Source organism: Heloderma suspectum, chromosome Z (assembly GCF_057233095.1).
Source record: "Heloderma suspectum isolate Gila_16-S chromosome Z, 16-S_ref, whole genome shotgun sequence".
Taxonomy (NCBI): Eukaryota; Metazoa; Chordata; class Lepidosauria; order Squamata; family Helodermatidae; genus Heloderma; species Heloderma suspectum.
Window position 1 is genome coordinate 13,548,254 of NC_139476.1, and position 19,014 is coordinate 13,567,267.

Here is a 19,014-nt window from a genome sequence, read left to right on the forward strand (position 1 = left end):
ATCAGGTATAGGAATGTGCTGTTAAAATATTGTATTCTTTTTTGACTTTCTTTATTTTTACTTCTTTATTTTGCTTGCAACCACTTGTCTTGGGAATGTGGATAATAGCATTATTTCCCTTCCCCCCCCCCTGATTTTTGGTCCATTTTGACATTCTGCCCCCCAGCTGGTTCATCCTGAAAGGATAGCATTTGCTTGCTAGGGGAAAAAACGTACCCTCCCCCCCCCCCCAAATACACAGATGGACTTAGCAAGATTTTGCTGCCTCCTTTGGAGACTGAGAACGTAATTGTCAAACCCCATGAAGAGTCTTCTTTTTTATGGTTTCTTTCAGCTAATTTCCCACGCACCATCATCACCACCACATACAGAGAGATAGGCACACACATATTTTGCAGCCTTCCATCTTTCAACATCTTTGGCCCCAACGAGGTGATCAAGGGATGTTATTTTTTTTTGCGGGAATCTCTCCTCTTTCTCCCCTGCCCCAAATACCTGGAGTCTAAGGCTGTGATCTTGTACAAGGGAGAAAACCACACTGAATTCAACTGGACTTATTTCCAAGCAAACATGGATAGGATTACAGTGTAAGTCTTTAAGGCACTGCTCCGTGTGTGTGTGTGTGTGTGTGTGTGTGTATTGCTTTTAATATGTCAGTGTAATCTTAAATATATTTCCACCAGTTCCCTTGCTTGGAATATGTTGTTCCTTTCTCCTCCTTTTGGAGTGGCGGTGTGGAGAAATATCTATTAAAATGAAACACGCAGAGAAATTATACACTGTTTTTCTCCCCACTATTTTTCATCTTGCTATTTTGAGGTGATCCTACCTCTTAGAAACACTCCCATCCACACCCCTCCACTTTCAGACCAAAGCAAGTCCATTCAGAGAGACAGATAGACAGACAGATAGATGATTGATTCAGAAAGCAAGAGAGAAAACAGATACAGCTCTGATTTTTGTATTTATTTATTTTTAAAGTTGCTTACTCCATCTCTGCCAGCCCTTTAAAAAAACATTCCCCACTCCAACACACACCTAGCTTCAGATTAAATCATTCACATCCAAATAGATAACTATTTGAGGGTAAGGAGAAAGAGCAGAGCTGAATTAATGCTCCATTATTGTTTTTATTTTTGCATTTTAAAGAAGTTTTTACTTTCACTCCCCAAATAATTTCTGGCCAAATCAATCTCTCTCTCTCTCCCCCTGCCCCCAGATTAATCTTTAGATCTTTCTTGGAACATCTCTTTGTTTTACAGTCTGCTGGTTTATAGTAAAATCCTACACGTCTACTCAGAAGAAATCCCATTGAATTCAATGGGGCTTACCCCAAGGTAATATGTATAGGATTGCTGCCTTTAAAAACTTATAGCAAGATATCCCCCCCCCCCCGCTTGGGCTGTGATGCTACACTGGTGTCTTTAATGTCAATGGACTTCAGTGACATTTCAATATATCACCCCTTCAATCCTGACCTCAGCATAGCAAAAGTCTGGCTAATTTCAGAAGGGCATCCAAAAAAATCAGTTGTTTCCTCTCTATCGCACCACCACTGCCACCTGCCCCCAACAAGCATGTATCCCCAATTTAGGATACCTGATATGTTCAACTCACCCCAACCTGCACGCAACTGTAGGTTGACTTTGTATTATTCATTTCTAAATAAATTACAACACATCCTTTGCAGTCTACTCAGAAGTATCTCCTAGAAAGCTCAATGGGGCTTACTCCCAGGAAACTGGGTACAGGATTGTGGCCCTAATGTCCTTAACTTGACTTTGCAGGTGAAACAGAGTAGATTAATAATAATAATAATAATAATAATAATAATATATTCTCTTGGGGCAAGGGGAATTTATTTGTTAAATGTCAATGTGATTCTTCTCTCTCATTCTACATTTTCTGTCTCTTTTATCCCAAACCCACTATATTAAATTGTAGTGTTTCTATTAGCATAAGGAGTTCCAATTACCTACTCAAGTTTTTGTGAGTGTGTGCAATATATATATATATATATATATATATATATATCACATCAACTCTTTTCCCCCTATAATTAATCACTACATTTTTATTTATATTCATTTATAATCAAAACAATGGTAATACTGTCAGTGAAGTTAAGAACAAGAGAAATCCACTGCAATTTAAAAAAGAATTCATCTGAAATGTGCACAGTCTTAAACCTCTGAGCAGTGAATCTTTGTAAGCAATCTCAATTTTTATGCATGCTTTTGAGTTCTTCCCCACCTCAGTCTAAATCTCCCCTACATGTTTCAGATTTTGCATAGATCTGTTCCACCTCTACAGTGTTGATTTTATGCCTGAGAGCAAATAGCACCTTCCAAGAAGAAGAAGAAGAAGAAGTTAATCTCCCCCCACCCACCCGCCCCAGATGGGAGGAAATGTTCTGGATCTTACAAAATTCCAGGAGAAGGTAAATTTAAGTTTATTTATTGGGGGGGGGGTCCCTTTAATCAATGCAAATGTAAGGCAGAGTATCTTCAATGATTATGTTGTGTAGGTCTGTGATATGTGTGTGTGTTTATTTTAAGGTGCCAGGTATATGGCACCTTCAATATAAATCATATTACTTACAAGATCTGTGGTTTGTATGTGTAGCATTGAACTAAGTGGTCATTAACCAAGAGTCCTGTGACACCTTAAAAGCTAACATGTTTCTCGTGGCAACTGAAAAATGTTGTCATGTTATACTGGCAGGGTTAATAACTCTGCTCAGGCTGGGAGAATTTTTGGAATAGATCTTTCATACCCTTTTAACCCGCTCCCCCCCCCCCGCCCGCCAACTTACACACACACCCTGCTAGATTACATTAAGGAGGGGAATTTAGTGTTTACAACACACACACACACACACACACACACACCAACCAACATGGCTGCTGCTTTAGCCTCACCCCCACCCCTGCACACATGAGCCCCCATCAAAAAATGAATTCAATAGGGAAATATTCCAGAATTAAAATGTTTTTCATGAGCAAACTGGACAGTCCAGAAAGAAAAGGATTGAGAATATAGATTTGAGGGGTGAGGAGGGGGTCCCATTTAATTTGTGCATTCGTGGGTGAAAAGCTCCCTTCTTAATCCCGAACTATCTGAAACAGCTCAATTAAAACTCTGTTAAAACAGCTCTATTTTTAAAAGAAATAACCAAATTAAGGATCTAGGATTCTTAAGACTGCTAACCCATATGCACGTTTGTCAGGGAGAAAGTTCCATTGAAATGGGTGGAGGTTACTTCGAAGTAAGCATGCATGGAAATCCCTTGTACATTTTTTTATAATACTTTGGGGTAGAAATCATTCAGAGAGAGAGATTTCAGGTAACAGGTTTATGTATACAGCACAATCATAGATGTGTCTGCTCAGAAGTAAGCTCCACTGAGTTCAATGAGTGATGCTTCCAGGTCAGTCTGTATAAGATTGCAACCTTAATTCTGTCTTGTCCCTATATACAACATTTGTGTGTTGACACATAGCAGCTTTCCCAGCCTGGTTCCCTCCAGAGTTGATGGACTACAACTCCCAGCCCGCCCAGCCCACAGAGCTGTGGATGCTGGGGGTTGTAGTCCTTCACCTCTGGAGGGAACCATGTCAGAGAAGGCATACAAGGACCTGTATTCTATGCATATGTCTCTGAAAGTAACCCCCCCCCCACTGTGACACTTGCTCCCCTGGGGAAATATGCCCACATTTGTGCTGAGAGATCCATTACCCTTACGCAGTCCTAAGCATGTCTGCTTAGGTGTAAGTCCCACTGAGTTCAGTGGGGTTTACTCCCAGGTAAGCAATCCTGTATCCAATTATTAGGGAATAAACCTTCTTAAACTGTCTGAGTAGACATATATAAGGTTGTGGTGTAAGCTTGCTTAATGTGGTCTATTTCCTTACATTGGGTGAAAAACCTCAGGCCAGTGGATCAAATCCCTTCTGGGGTCCCAATCTAGGCCCCTGCGGTTCCCAAGAGAGCCACAATCCTTCCCCTGATTCCCACTTCCTCCCCCATCAATCATTTGGTAATTTCCTGGCTTTTGTGCACTCCCCTCCCCACATTTTAAAAGGTTGAAATGCCTCTCCTAAGGAAGTAAGAGCTTGACCTGAAATAGGCTGGTGTTTTTGCTATTTTGGTCCAGGTCATTTTCCCTTCAGTCCCACCCCGCTGAGATGCAGCCCCCAAGTACTTCTCCAAAATCAAATCTAGCCCTTGGTTGAAAGAGATTCAACAGCCCTGCTTTATATGCTGTCTTCAGTGTGCATGGCACTTTCCAGGATGCAAAAGGACAGGGTCCCAAAGGGTTTCCAGTCTAAAATTTGCCACAGAGGAAGGGCAGGTGGGGGATAAACAGGGAATGAAAAAGCTGCAAGAACAGCAAAGGTGAGCTCTGTGCTAGCACACATATTATTGTATTCAGATGTTTGTATGTGTGCTTCTGCACAGTGTGAAGATTCCACCAAAAATCTTGATGCAACTGCACATACAATCACAACAAGATTGTGTCTTTGCTACATCTTGTGGTAGTGAATTCCATAGCTTAACTATGCACTGTGTGAAGAGGTACTTCCTTTTATCTGTCCTGAATCTCCCACCAATCAGCTTCATAGGATGACCCCGGGTTCTGGTATCCCTCTAGTAGAGGGAGGAAAATGCCTCCCTGTCCACTTTCTCCACATCAGGCATAATTTTGCACACCTCTACCATGTCTCCCCTCACCCTCCTTTTTTCCAAATGAAACAATCCCAGCTCCTGTAACCTTCCCTCATACGGGAGTTGCTTCAGCCCTTGATAATTTTAGTTGCCCTTTTCTGCACTTTTTCCAGCTCTACAATATCTTTTTTAGGTGTGGTGACCAGAACTGACCTTCTGCCTTACCAACCAGCCCGATCACTGAGGTCATCGGAGGGCATGCTCCTAGTGGTTCCACATGGACCTATGGCTTGATTGGAGTCCACCAGAAGAAGAGCCTTCAGTATGGTGGCCCCCTTTCTTTGGAATTCCCTGCCCCTGGAGGTCAGGCAGGCATCAACACTGCATTTTTTTTTTTTGGTGCTTCCTGTTACAGCAGTGTTACAGGAGGCATTCCTTAATTGACCAACCACAGTTTCTATTGGCATTCTGTGTTTTTTTTAAGCATAATTTTATTATGGTGTTTTAACCTTTTTATTTTTTTACTGTTTTATCTTCTGTGTTCACTGCTTTGGCATCTGTTTTAGATATGGAGCAGTATACAAATACTGTAAATAAATAAAATCTATACAAATGAACGTAAAGCTGTGGCAAAAATTTGGAAATTAAACAGAGAGAGAGAGAGAACGAACGAACACTGGAGGATTCCTAATGCACTGGTTTTATGTCCAAAACATGACCAGGGAATTTGAGACTCCAGAAGCTAGAGAGCAATTAAGCAGAGGAGACTTTACCATGGAGGTTCCACTCTCAGCTAATAGCCCTCAACAGACCTATTGGCCACATATTATTTGAGAAGACAGGTCAAGTAGGTAAAGAGAGTGCTACAGACCCTGATTTGATGTGCACTACACCACCTGAACATTGTGGATTCCTTTGGCTGGCAGAGCCCCATCTTTCGGATTTCAGAATCTGCTCTTCCCCATGTTCATCTTGTATAGTTATACTGACTCATTCTCTGAGTGGTGATCCTTATGTAGCCAGAACAGCACCACCCATGCAAAAGAAGAGGGAGGCATTGCCCGGCTCAGGAAACCCCCAAAAGTTTACAGACATAAATCTTTAGGAAAAACCAGAAGCTGTTCAGTGGCTATGGAATGCTGATAGGGGTGGGGAATGGAAAACTAGGAATGGGAATGTAGTATTTTAGGAAAGGGCGTGGCTGGCTGGAACTCTGAGCAGGAGCACACCATACTGCAACATTTTGTTGCAGCCTCACTTGTTTCATATCTTGTCGGGGCACCAGGGTCTTGATTGGAGAGCTCTTGCACTGACTGAAAAGTTTCAGCACCATGGACAGAGCCATTACCCTATGTCCATCTTTTGTGTGTCCCAAACCACCTCCAGTTTCACACCCCAGTCTCATTTCAGTAGTGATCTCCCCAGTGCAACCCTATACCTTTTACTCAGAAGTAAACCCCACTGCATTCTAAAGGTCTTAAATCCAGGGATGTGTGCATAGGATTGGTGCTCTAATCAAGCACAGATGGCTAGAGAATTGCTGTGTTTAAGCAGCTCTGTTCCTTAGGACTGCATTCAGGAAGTGTCACACACCTTGGAAAGTGTTAGAGCAGGAATATATAATCGGAAGCTCAGCCATCACATCCAGCCTACCTGAGGTCCAGATCTGGTCCTCCAGGGTTTCCCAAAAGCCCCCCCCCCGCCCCTCTCCTGGCTCCACCCTTTCCCCCTAACCACAGATAATTTGCTGGTTTCTCAGTGCTTCTGCAGTTTTTCTCCCCCTTCTAAAAGGCTGAGATGACTCTCCTGAAGCTTAGTAACTGGCAGTAACTAAAATAAAACTGCTGAGAACATACTGCCCTTATACAAATCTATGGTGCGGCCACACTTGGAATACCATGTATAGCTGTGGACGCCACACCTAAAAAAGGATATTGGAGAGTTGGAAAAAGGGCAGAAAAGGGCAACTGAAATGATCCAGGGGCTGGAGCATCTCCCCTATGAGGGAAGGTTACAGCAGCTGGGACCATTTAGCTTAGAGAAGAGGTGAGGAAAGGGAGACAAAATTCTGCATGGCGTGGAGAAAGTGGATAGGGAGACATTTTTCTCCCTCTCTCATAGTACTAGAACACAAAGCAGTCAACTTGTGATTGGTGGGAGATTCAGGAGAGATAAAAGGAAGGGCTTATTCACACAGTGCAGAGTTAAACTATGGAATTCACTACCACAAGATGTAGTGACTGCTGTCCATTTGGATGGCTGTAAAAGGGGATTGAACAAATTCCTGGAGGAAAAGGCTCTCCATGGCTACTAGTCCTGATGGCTATGTGCTGCCCTCAGTACCAGAGGCAGTGAGCCTATGCACACCAGTTGCTGGGGGGCATGGGTGGGAGGGTGCTGTTACACTCCTGTCCTGCTTGTGGGTTTCCGTGGGCTGCTGTGCAAACAGAATGCTAGGCAGGATGGACCCTTGATCTGATCCAGCAGGGCTCTTCTGATGTTCATAGTAAGAGTTTTAAGCTAAAATATGCTGGTATTTTGGGCCACACTCCCTTTTGCCCTGCCCACCACTGGAATATGGCCCCTGAGAACTTTTCTGAAATGGGGTTCAGACCTTGGGCTGAAAGAGATCCTGCACTCCTGGGTTAGACAGAAGGGTTTATGGTCTCATCTATCCTTTGTGGGGCAGGAATTCATCTTTCTGGCCGCACACTCATCTCGCCTAAGGTGACTTGCTTCAACAAAATTTCATTTAGGTATTTAAGGAGAGGGTGGATGACAGCCATCTGTCAGGGATGCATTGAGCAGGACTGGATGACCTTTGAGGTCGCTTCCAACTCTAAAAGTCTGTGATTGTTTATTTATCACCAGTTGTTGTTTCTGTTTAGATACTGAGGATACGTAGCATGGTTTCTCAAATATCATTTTTTAAATCTATTTTTTTTATTTTTATAAATGAAATAAACACTACCAACAATATAATCAGAATCTTCAGTTTCCAACATTACAGTATTCTAAGAAAAAGAAAAAAGGGAGGATAGCAAAAGAAGGAAGAGGGAGAAAAAAGAAAAAAAAAACAGAATTATATTAAACTTCAATAAGAACAAACCAAGTATCCAAACAGTCTTATAGCACAGAAATAGAAGCAAACAATCCATTTCCATTGGCCATAAATTACCATTCAGTTAACACATATTAATAAACATTAAAGGTTTAGTCAACAAGGAATAGTAATAACAATAATCCCATAATGATATTAATAATAATAATACTAATGAAAAGGGGAAAAAAGAGAAGTTTAAGAAAAGGATAAAAACAGGAACAAATCATTTGTATATTTTAAGTAATATCATATCTAAAATATATTTATATGTGTGTATATATATATATATATATATATATATATATAATACATTTATATATATATTTATAAAAATATATTTATATACAAAGGTCATTTTGTGAACTGTCTGTCAAGTGCGTGGATTCAGTTTTGGGCTGTTTGTGTGTGTGTGTGTGTGTGTGTAATGGGTTCAAATCTCAGATCTGACACATCCCAGTGTTATCTACTCTTACCAGCAGTGGCTGTCCAAGGTTTCAGAACAGGAGGAGTTTGTCCAGAGGAGGGCAAACAGGATGGGAAGGGGGTCTGGAAACCAAGCCCTGTGAGGAGTGGTTGAAATGTTTAGCCTGAAGAAGAGACGAGTAAGGGGAGAAATGATGGCAGTCTTCCGATATCTGAAAGGTCATGCCAAGGATGGAACACACTCGGTCTCTGTTGCTCCAGAGGGCAGGAACAGAAGCAATGGGTGAAAATTGCAGGGAAGCAGATTTTGTGTAAACATTCAGAGAAGCTTCCTAACAGGAAGAGCTGTTCAGCAGTGGAAGAGATAGCCTTGGAAGGTGGTGGGCTCTCCTTCTCTTGAAGGCATTCAGGCAGAGGCAGGGCGGCCACCTAGCAGGGATGTTGCTGCTGCAAGATTCCTACCTTGAGCAGGGGGTTGGACTAAATGACCTCTGAGGTACCTTCCAACTCTAATATTCATGATTTTCTCAAGTGGAATTCGAACGAAGGGCCTACAAGAGTGTAGGGATTCTTCTGAAGCTGTCCTTGTCCCAAATATCTCCCCGGATTGTGGAGTTCTGGATTACTGAGTCTTTTTTCAGAAACAGAGCCCATGCATTCAGAATCCTTCTATACTCTTCTCCCATACTTAAATGTTAATCCTTCCTTCTTTCCTTTCTTCTTGTCTTCCTTCCTTCCTTCTTTTCTTTCTTCCAGTTTTCCTTTCTTTCTCCCTTCCTGGAAGGTGACAGCTAGCAAACCACCCAGAACTGGTCAGATTAGTTCAGTGAACTGCACAACAGCACTATCGTTTCCATCTTGCAAATGGGGAAGAGCTGAAGCTGTCAGGGTCCCACGTTCTTGCTCTAAGCAGATATCTCCTCTTTTCCACTCTTCTCTCCCCCACCCCAAATCTTTTTTTCACAGATCCATTTTTCTCACAGTCGCTAGTCAAACAGTGGGATACATATATAATCAAGAAATTAATTTCAGCTTCTCCCTTTACAAGGCTCCAGGTCTCAAGATTTCTTAGAAATGTAATTAAAACTGGCTTTCCTAAAGTTCTGTTGGACAAGGCACAATTTCCACCCCTGGCCTCACCCTAAAATATCACTTGCACTCCAAAAGAGGTTACCTTGTATAATATGAAAGAGTAAAAAGGATGAAACCTTCAGTGGAGTCCATACTGTGATTCTGGATGAGTTACTGTCCTGTGTTATAGCCAGAACAGTCATTCTTTCAGATACACTATGGCAGCCTCATGGCTGGATAATTGTGCTGGAACTCCTACTGTAGTGATTGGATGCTCCAATTGCACTCTAGGTGGAGACACAGCAGAATTACCCACCTCCCCAGCAGAGGCTAATCGGAAGGAGATGAGCCTAGCTCGGTGGCTCATGCAGAGTAGCAACAGGCAGCCTCCGCTAAAGGCAGGCTGATGTGTCTTGGCATTGGGAGTGGTGGAATGCTGAGATCTAGCCCAGTTACAGAAGTAGGACCCCTCAGAGGCTGACTGGAAAGAGGCATGCCCAGAGACGGTGACTCCTCCAGAGTTGCGGCAAGCAGCCTCCTCCAAGGGTAGATTGCTCTGCTGCATCTTTGCAGCGGGAACAACAGACAGATCTACTCATGGCTCATGCTGAGATGTAGCAGACAGACCTGCCACAGCAGAGGCTGAACAGAAGGCGACCGCTGTGCATAGATGCAACTCTGACCCTTCTTAGGTAGGTGCATTGGGCTTGTAGACGTGCTTGAGTGATTTCTTTTCTTGTGCCCCGCCAGCACTCCCCTTGTGACAAAGTTTGCTAGCAGCGTTAAAACCGGCTGCAATTGAATGCCAAAGCAAGAGGGGAGGTCTCACAGGGCAAAGCACCTGCTTACCATGCAAATAGTCCTAGGACGGATCGCAGATATCTCCAGTTTAAAAAAAGTCAGACAAGAAGTGACCTTTCACTGCCCAAGAGACCGCAGAGGTGTAGAGAATACAGTGTTTGGCCAGAGGGACAAATCCTCTGACCTGGTAGAGGGAAGATTCCTATTTAAATCAGCCCTTTCTTTAGAGTCATGAGGACTGGAAACTTGCTTAGTCTTTAGGGGAAGGACCCTAGCTCAGTAACGGCACATGTAGGAGGCTCAATCCCCTGTTCCAAAAGGGTGAAGGATCAGGTGATGGCAAGACCCTTCTCCACCAGAGACCCCAAAGAGTCACGGTAGATTGGTATAAGGCAGCCTCCTGTGAAATCCCTTGGTTTGATTTACATCAGTGAAGGTTTCTTATTTTGTCTTAGCTGGTTACTTCTTTTTAATCATTCATTTAAAGCAGAGGTGTTGAACCTTTTTCAGCCTGAGGGCTGGATTCCATTTCCAAGGAGCTCTTGGGGGCCACATTCCAAGGGTGGGCGTTGCCAAAGGCAAAGGGGCAGGGCCAGAAATACCAGCATAGTCTAGCTTTAAGCTCTTCCTGCCAGAAATTCTGCCTTTGGAGTAGCATCTTAAATCTTTTTGGATGGTGGAAAAACTGCACAAAAGTTGAGAAACCACCAACAGATGGTTGTTGGTTAGGGAAAAGGGGGTGAGGCCAGGGGAAAAGAGCGTGCCCCTGGATTTCAGCTCTCCAGGAGGGCCAGATTTGGCCACTGAGTTCTGCACCCCTATTTTAAAGGTACAGGGGAATTTTTGTTTGAGCTGTATTAATGGCATCTTCAGCAAGCTACAGACATCTCTCTTTGAAATGTAAATATCTTTTATGTACTGCATTTTGATGCCAGCTGTCCTCTGAGGAGGCCAGGAGAGTCCTCTCTCCTCCCCACCCCAAATGCACCTCTATTTTATCCTTGCAATACCCCTGTGAGGTAGGGAGAGGGAGAGAAGCTAGCCCAAGGTCAATCAGCAAGAGTTTCTCAGCTGCGAGGGGAATTTGAACTCAGTTCAAGCCAACAGTCAGTCACCCTAACTCTCATATACATATATTCTGATTAGTTTTACAAACAATCATAGAATCATAGGGTTGGAAGGGGCCGACAAGACCATCGAGTCCAACCCCCTGCTCAATGCAGGAAGCCCGATTCCCAGGCGGTCTCCCATCCAAGTACTAACCAGGGCTGCCCCTGCTTAGCTGCCAAGATCAGAAGAGATCGCATCCAACTGGAATACAATAGGCAAATCAGTCTGTTAATCATGAGGTCCTGTGACCTGTTTTTAATTCCATTTGTTTGTCACATGAATTTTGTTTGTCACAAATCACATATATAGTTAAAGAGAGAAATGTGGCAGGAATGTACATGATCCAATTCTATGTTTTCAAATTTGAATGTCAGCCAGATCTTCACAAGTCAGGATGGACTGATGGATGGAAAATGTTCCTGAAAGACTGAGAGCGCTCTCTCTCTCTCTCTCTCTTACACATGCACACACACAATAGAAAGGGTGGAGTTAAATTATTGGTTTAAAATCCTATAAACTTTTATTGGGACAGGATAGTGAAATTGGAAGCCCCATGTGTACTTGTAAAGAGACTTACTGCAGTTCCTGGGACTATTCTAGAGTAGTGTGTGTCCCACCTCCCCCCACCTCAGAGTGCTTCTCAATTTTAAAATAAACTTGGGGGTGGGGGAACAAAACAGGAAGAAAATTAAACGGCCAGGAAACTGGTTGGTTCATTTATTCATTCTGTTTTCTCTCTTCCCCTCTGCCTCAGAAAAATTGCTGTATAAAATGTGTCTGTGGGGATATAAATGATACCCTCGTCTAATACACTGAGATGCTTTTTATTTTTTAAAAAAACATAAAAAATATTTTTCTGTAAATCTTATGGGGAGAGGAGAAAATTTTATGCTGAAGGATGGCTTATACTTTTCCTAAAATAAGTAAGTGAACTACTTATGTATTCCTACCTTCTTTCCTCTTGCAAGGAACCCAAGGCAGCTTACATTTTCCTCCTCCTTGTCATTTTATCCTCACAACAACAACCCTGTGAGGTAGGCTGGGCTGAGAGTCTGTGACAGGCCCAAAGTCACCCAGTGAGCTTCCATGGCCGAGTGGGGACTAGAACCCAGATCTCCCAGCTCCCAGTCCAACATCCTGGCCACTATACCACACCGGCTCTCATATAGTATAACTATATAGTAACACCCATGTGAAATATGTGAGAATTGTGGTTGGATTAAAGCAAGGTAGTGCCATATGAAACTTTTGCAGAAGTCCAATTGCTACCTTATTAGGTGTAAAAGGCACACAGACACACCCTTTTTAAAAGTCCAAAGTGATGGGGAATGAGTTAACAGACTGTGTGGATTATGACACAGCTTTTCAGATTACATTGTTCATGCGGGGAATTAGGCCATGCGGGGGTTAAGCTGTTTGTATATCTGCTCCTTGGTTTGTTTTTTAAGTTGCATCAATTCAACATTCATGAGGATGGTTGTGGGATGTGTGTGTTTTTAAATTTAAGAACCTTGCCGCCATGCATTTTGTTACGTATTTCTTCTCTCGCCATCCATTTTTCCTTCTTTTGTTTCTAGAAACATTTATCTTGTACACAATAAAATCTAGATCTTTCTTTCACTTTCACAAACTTAGTTTTTCTCTCTTTCTCTCCCCCCCCCACCCCTCAAAAGAATAAGGTATAGATATATTTCCAGTCTCCAGCCAACAGAAAACAGGGGGTGGGGGGATTAAAAATAAGAAAATTTAAGGGCGGTAAGGCCACTCACCTCATTGGACTTGCATCTGATTAAATATGTATAGGATTGCACTGCAAACTAATTATAAAAATTGGGTGTGTCTTTTTCTTACTTTATTCATTTTCAATTTTTCAAAAAGTTACAAAAGCCACCTGAGCGTGGTCAAGGAGAAGTGTTTCTCCACCAAAATTCAGCTCTTCCGAACAAACTTCCTTCAGTCTGTCCTGCCATCCATCTTCCTCTCTCTCTCAAATTTCCCTCCATCAAAATCTCAAATATGCCCAGTCCTATTGTTCAATGTGACTTTCTCTGGAGTAAGTGGCTCATGGAGTGCTGCAGTTTGCTTTCTCTGTTTGGGTAAAGAGAGTGCTTCTTGCAAATTTTGCAGAACTTGTAGCAGACCTCCTTTTAATAATTATTTTCTTTCTGAAATCTTTGGCCTTGGATCCAGAAGGGGCACACCACATTTGGGGGCTGAATATTTTCTATTTTTAAAATGCAGCACCTCCCAGCATTAAGTCTGCTTGACACCTTTAAAGAAATCGCCTTGTGTGTGCATTTGCAATGCAAAATCTTTGAAAAATGCAGAGGGGGGCAGATGGAGGAAGGGGTAGAGGGATCACAAATGAAGCAAGAAAAGGTGTGAGATTGAAGACTTCAAGAAAGATTTCCCTTCAGCAAAAAGTTGAATGGAAAGTCAGAGAGAGGGAAGTATCAGGGGAAAGTAGACCCCACTCCCTAGTTCCTGGGGTGTGCCAGAAAAAAATGTTTGAGGTGAGAGATATTCTTGGGACCCTTAATTATTTTGTTGTTTGGGGAGAAGGCCCAGCAGGAATGAGGATTTCCAAACAGCATAGTCCCTTTGCACTTTCACCCACAAGCAAATCCCACTGAGCTCAATAGGCCTTACTCTCTAGGATGTATGGATGCTACTGGATTGAAGCCTTAGAGATACATGCCCTCATCCCTTCTCTTTTATTTCCTTATCATACATTTTTCTTTGTCTGCCTTCCACACATTCAGACCCAACCCATTCTATTTGCTTTGCTTTCTTTCACAATCTCTTCTCTTCTTCCTTTTCTTCCTTTCACAACCTATCTTTCTCGTCCACGATGTTTAACAATCTGTTCTCTTTACTTTCTTTCACAAGCTTTCTTTCTCTTTCCCTTGTAAGCTTGCTTTCTTTTGGTTTCACAATCTTTCTTTCTTTTTCTTTGAAATCTTTCTCTCTTTCTTTCTCATTTTCACCCTTTTTCTTTTCAGTCTTGTTTCTTTCTTTCCCTTTTACAACTTTTCTTTCACAATATCTTCTTTCCTATTTATTTATTTGTTTTATTTCATTTCTATACCCCTCAATAGCTGAAGCTCTAACTTCACTTTCTCTTTCTTTCTTTCTTTCTTTCTTTCTTTCTTTCCTTCCAGTTTAGAACCACTTTCACTACCTTTCTTTTTTTGCTGTCTTTCTCTTTCACAATTTCTTGTCTTTTCTTTCACAGTCAATCTTTCTCTTTCTTTATACTTATCTATTTCACCTTCTCCCTCTTTGTCTATACACTCCCCTTTTCTGTCAGTGTCCAGGATACATTCTTTGTATTATTTCTAAACTAGATCATCTAGACCTTCGAAAACAGACAGTCTGTTAGAGAACAAATGTTGTGTTCCCATTCACCCACCTCCTCCTGCTATTGTGGTGTGGGGAGAAGCAAGGACAAAATCTTATTTTAATTTATTCTTTATGACATTTCTATCCCGCCTTTCATCTGTGGCATTCAAGGCAATGAATATGGGGTTTTCCCCAGGGGATATTCTACACAAGATCTCCCTGGCCAAATCCTGACCTGCATAGCTTCAGTCAGGTGGCTATTGTGCACAGCTCCTGAGAACAGCTTTTCCCTACCTGATGCCCTCCAAATGTGTTGGACTGCAGGGAGGTCTCTGCCCTGAGGAGCATACAATCTAATTTTTAAACAGCAGCAGAAAGAAAGAGGGAAGCTGTGGCAAGGGTAACAGAGAAAGGAGTAGAGAGGAACGAGGCAAAAGAATGAGGGCTCAACACAAGCACTTTTAGCTATACTTGCTTGTATGCCATCCTAGGCATGATTGCCCAGAAGTAAGAACTATTCTGTTCAATGATACTTCCTCCTCCTGGGAATCTGTGACTGTTATTGCAGCCAAAGGCCTCTCTTTAGTTGCCAATGAGGACTAGAGGCATTGCGAGGCCAACCATGAATGTCACCAAAAAAAAAAGACGTTTCCCTGGATTTCCAGGGCAGATGGAAACGAGGGGACTTTTCTCGGCTTCGCTGGGGATTATTATAGTATGTAACAAGGGGCTTAGACAAATTCATAGAGTATAAAGTTCTATCCAGTGCTGCTCACCTTCAGAGTGAAACAGAAGGTTCCCTCTACAGAGGACAGACCGAAGGAGCCTGTTGGTTTTGTGCTGTAGGCTACAATGATGGGCTAGGTGGATCTTTGGGGTGTGATCCAGCATAGTGGCTTGTACATTTCATTTCTCAGTAGCTAGTGCCATGGTACCAACTATGCAACATCCACATTCAGAGATGGTCTATCTGGGAATCCCAGATGTTTGAGACAGGTGACCGGGGAAGGGAATCCCCTCCTTGTCTGGCTGCTGGACTTCCCAAAATTATTTGTCTGTCTGCAGTTGGACACACTGGATATTGGACTCAGGTGGACTGCTTTGCTCTGAGTCAGCCTGGAAATCATGAGGAATTTAAAATAAAATTTAAAAGACCCTGCACTAAGCACATGGCCGAGCTGAGGCTTAGAGACAGACAGACAGACGGATGGATGGATGCTCCTCACTGGCCCCACACTTTAAAATGATGTTTTCCCCACCATCACCCATTCCCCAGTGCCCAGGGAAAGGAGAAGGGCTGGTTTGAAAGGATCCAGCATCCAAGTTTGATAGAAAAAACAGACGGGGCAGGGTGTTGTTGTGTGGTGGGTGCTAAAGAGGGGTTTTAACCCAGACCTCTAACTTGGGAGCCAATTCCATGGAAACTTGTTCACCCGTGTCTCAATAGGCCTCCCCAAATGGCAGTGACATCACCAGTGGCTTTGGTGAGTGACCTCTGACCCCTGTCTGGCTGTCCCGCATAGAAACGCTGTCGTCTTGTCCCAGTCTGGCATTGTCCCTCTATTTCCACCCCACCCACCCCCTTCCCAGCTCACCCTCTTTTTCCCAGGCTCTTAGATTCTTTTTTCCCCCTTCTGCCCACCCCAAACGGAGCTGTTTTGAATGAATCAAGTCTAGAGAAGAGGCCGTGGCAGGTCTGCAGTCATTTAAGGTCCGGGGAGACTGGTTGACGGAGCTGGCAACTTATATTCTGAAAAGGATTGGGGGCAAAGGGTCCCTTAAGTTTTCTTTTTCTCCTCTAAATTTTCTCTCCCTTCCCTCCCTTTTTCCCTCAACCTTCTTTGCTACTCTTTGGAAAGCAGGAAAGAGGAGTTCCAGTAAACCATCGCTATCATCACTTGGTTAAAATCTCCTTGGGAAAACAGAGACCAAACACAAAAACAGGTAAGTAGAGAACTTTTTCAAATGAATTCTCTTTTTTGCATAATGTTGCATAACGTTGGAAGCTTTGGAGAACTGGCTTTGCAAATCAGAAAAGAGTTAATCCCTAGGCAGGTACAACTCCAACCCAAAAACCAGCCGTGCAAGAAAGAGAAGGAGAAAGAATGAAAGAGAAAATATATTGCACTTGAACCAGGGTTGCCTGTCCTGACATTGTAATAAAGTATCATACTTTCATATTTTTGTCGTTGCTTTAAGTGCTATGAGAAAGGTGGGAGATAAATTTGTGAAATAAATGTATTCCATAATGATCCAGTATAAAATTCTAAATATCCCCTGCCTTGATTTCCTATGGCCAAATTTTGCTTCTCTGGAAAAAATTTGCCCCGTTATTAATAAATCCAGTTATTGGTGACTTTGTCAATGCTCCCTTTCATTCCTTCTGCCTAGTTCTAGCTATATAGAAAGGTGTGTGTGGCAACTCCTGAAGGTCTTGTTTCTCTGGAAGGAAAAGTATGGAGTGAGAGCTATTTTCAGTAAGATTGTTTTAATTTGCCTTTGTTAGAGATGGGGGGGGGTTAGCAGCAGGGAAAGGGGGGTGACATAGTCTCCAACATTTTACAGAGTAAAATAGGAGCATGTTCCTAATATCCCTATTTGTACTCTAACAAGAACACTTTCCTAGGATCCCTCCTGAAACAGATAGAGAAATAGAGATATTGCTGAAGGTTCTACTTGGTTCATTCAATGCTGTATTAATTTACTCCATCATAACTTGTCCTGCACTGTTTTAAAAAGCCAGGAGGAGGTTCTGTGTTCATTAGGCTAAAGGATTCACTGGAAAGTTTTCTTGTCTTACTCTTACCATCTTAGCAGCAGTCCAAAAAGAACCACACTAGCACATGAAATGATAGGCTATGACCTGCTTGGAACTTTAATGTTTGTTTACATTCATGAGGACTAGGGGATAAGATTCATCTCCCACCCTCAACCCTTACGTGGCAACTTCACTCCATAGAGACCCCTGGGCCACATGAGTGGAACCCCCAAAGAATAAAGATTCCAAATTTTAACGTGGCATTTATTTTAAAAACAACAACACTGCCTAGGACAACTTAGGGGTCGTGATAGTTCAACAACCCCAAAATAAGAAATACTGTCTGATAAATGTGTTAGCATTTACACCCCTCTGACTAGAAAACAATTTGCAAATCGGGTGGGAGAAGCAACCATTGCAAACTGATGAAGGATGCAAGATTAGAGATCCCTATCGGTGGGAGGAAGGGCAGGAGAGACTAACAGATGAATAGGCTGGAAGCTTCACAATAATGAGATTCCTTTTTCTCCCTGCAAAAATTTCTGAAGAGGGGAAAAAAATAATAAAGTCAGAGAGGAGGCAAGGAGCAAAAGGGAAGGAGAGCCCCTTGGAATCTCAGATGGTCCCTTTAAGATGAATACACAATTTCTTCGTCTTCTAAGATTCATGACTCAGCGTCTAGCATCAGTCATTTTGCAAGGTGGGGGGAGGCGGTGCAGAATTACTGCAAGGGCAGACAAGGCATGGGAATACGTGAGACATAGGGTGAGATGGAGCAGGGGGGGCTACAAAATTGTTTTTGAGTGGAGGAGATCTGCAAAAGGAGGCCGTTTTCTAAGCCATGTGCATTTGGGCAAATGCATTTCTGCATGTGCACAAAAGGCAGGGATATTCCTTGAAGATTAGCCTATTACATCCCAAAGGCAGTTCCAAAGACAGGGTGTTTTGCGCCTTCAGATGCATCTGTTGTCACTTGTGTTGACATCTGTGCTGAAACAGAACCTGTACCATGAGAAATTCCATTTTCTTCCTTGGTGATTATGTGTCCCTGTCCTTCCCCTCCCAAGTACACAGTTTCCCTGCTGGTTTTTAGACACAGAAAGAGAACAATTTGCTTAAAGGCACCCAGAGTACAGCCCTTCCACTCCCACCCCATGAACCAAGTGTGTGTGTGTGTGTGTGTCACAGAGACAGAGAGAAAGTCTATGTACGTAGGTGGTTGAATAAGGCCTACATTCCAGGGTTGGTTTTTCTCTTTGGTTATCTAGCTGTATGAGTGTATATGATGTCATAAAGCTAGAGAACCGAATGTATAAACCTGCTCGTTATTCAACAGGGCATCCTGCTGATGGGATCTGATGGGATCTGAGTTAGAAGTGACCGACCAAGACAGAGATCTTGGGGTTGTGGTGGACAGCTTCATGAAAACAACCCAGTGTGCAGCTGCTGTGAAAAAGGGAAAATTCTGTGTTAGGCATAATTGGGAAAGGAATTGAAAATAAAACTGCCAATATCATATTACCCTTCTACAAATCTATGGTGTGACCAGATTTGGAATACTGTGAATAGTTCTGGTCACTGTACCTAAAAAAAGGATATTGTAGAGTTGGAAAAAGGGCAGAAAAGGGCAACTGAAATGGTCCAGGGGCTGGAGCATCTCCCCTATGAGGGGAAGTTACAGCATCTAGGGCTGTTGAACATAGAAAATGGGTGAGTGAGGGGAGACATGACAGAGGTG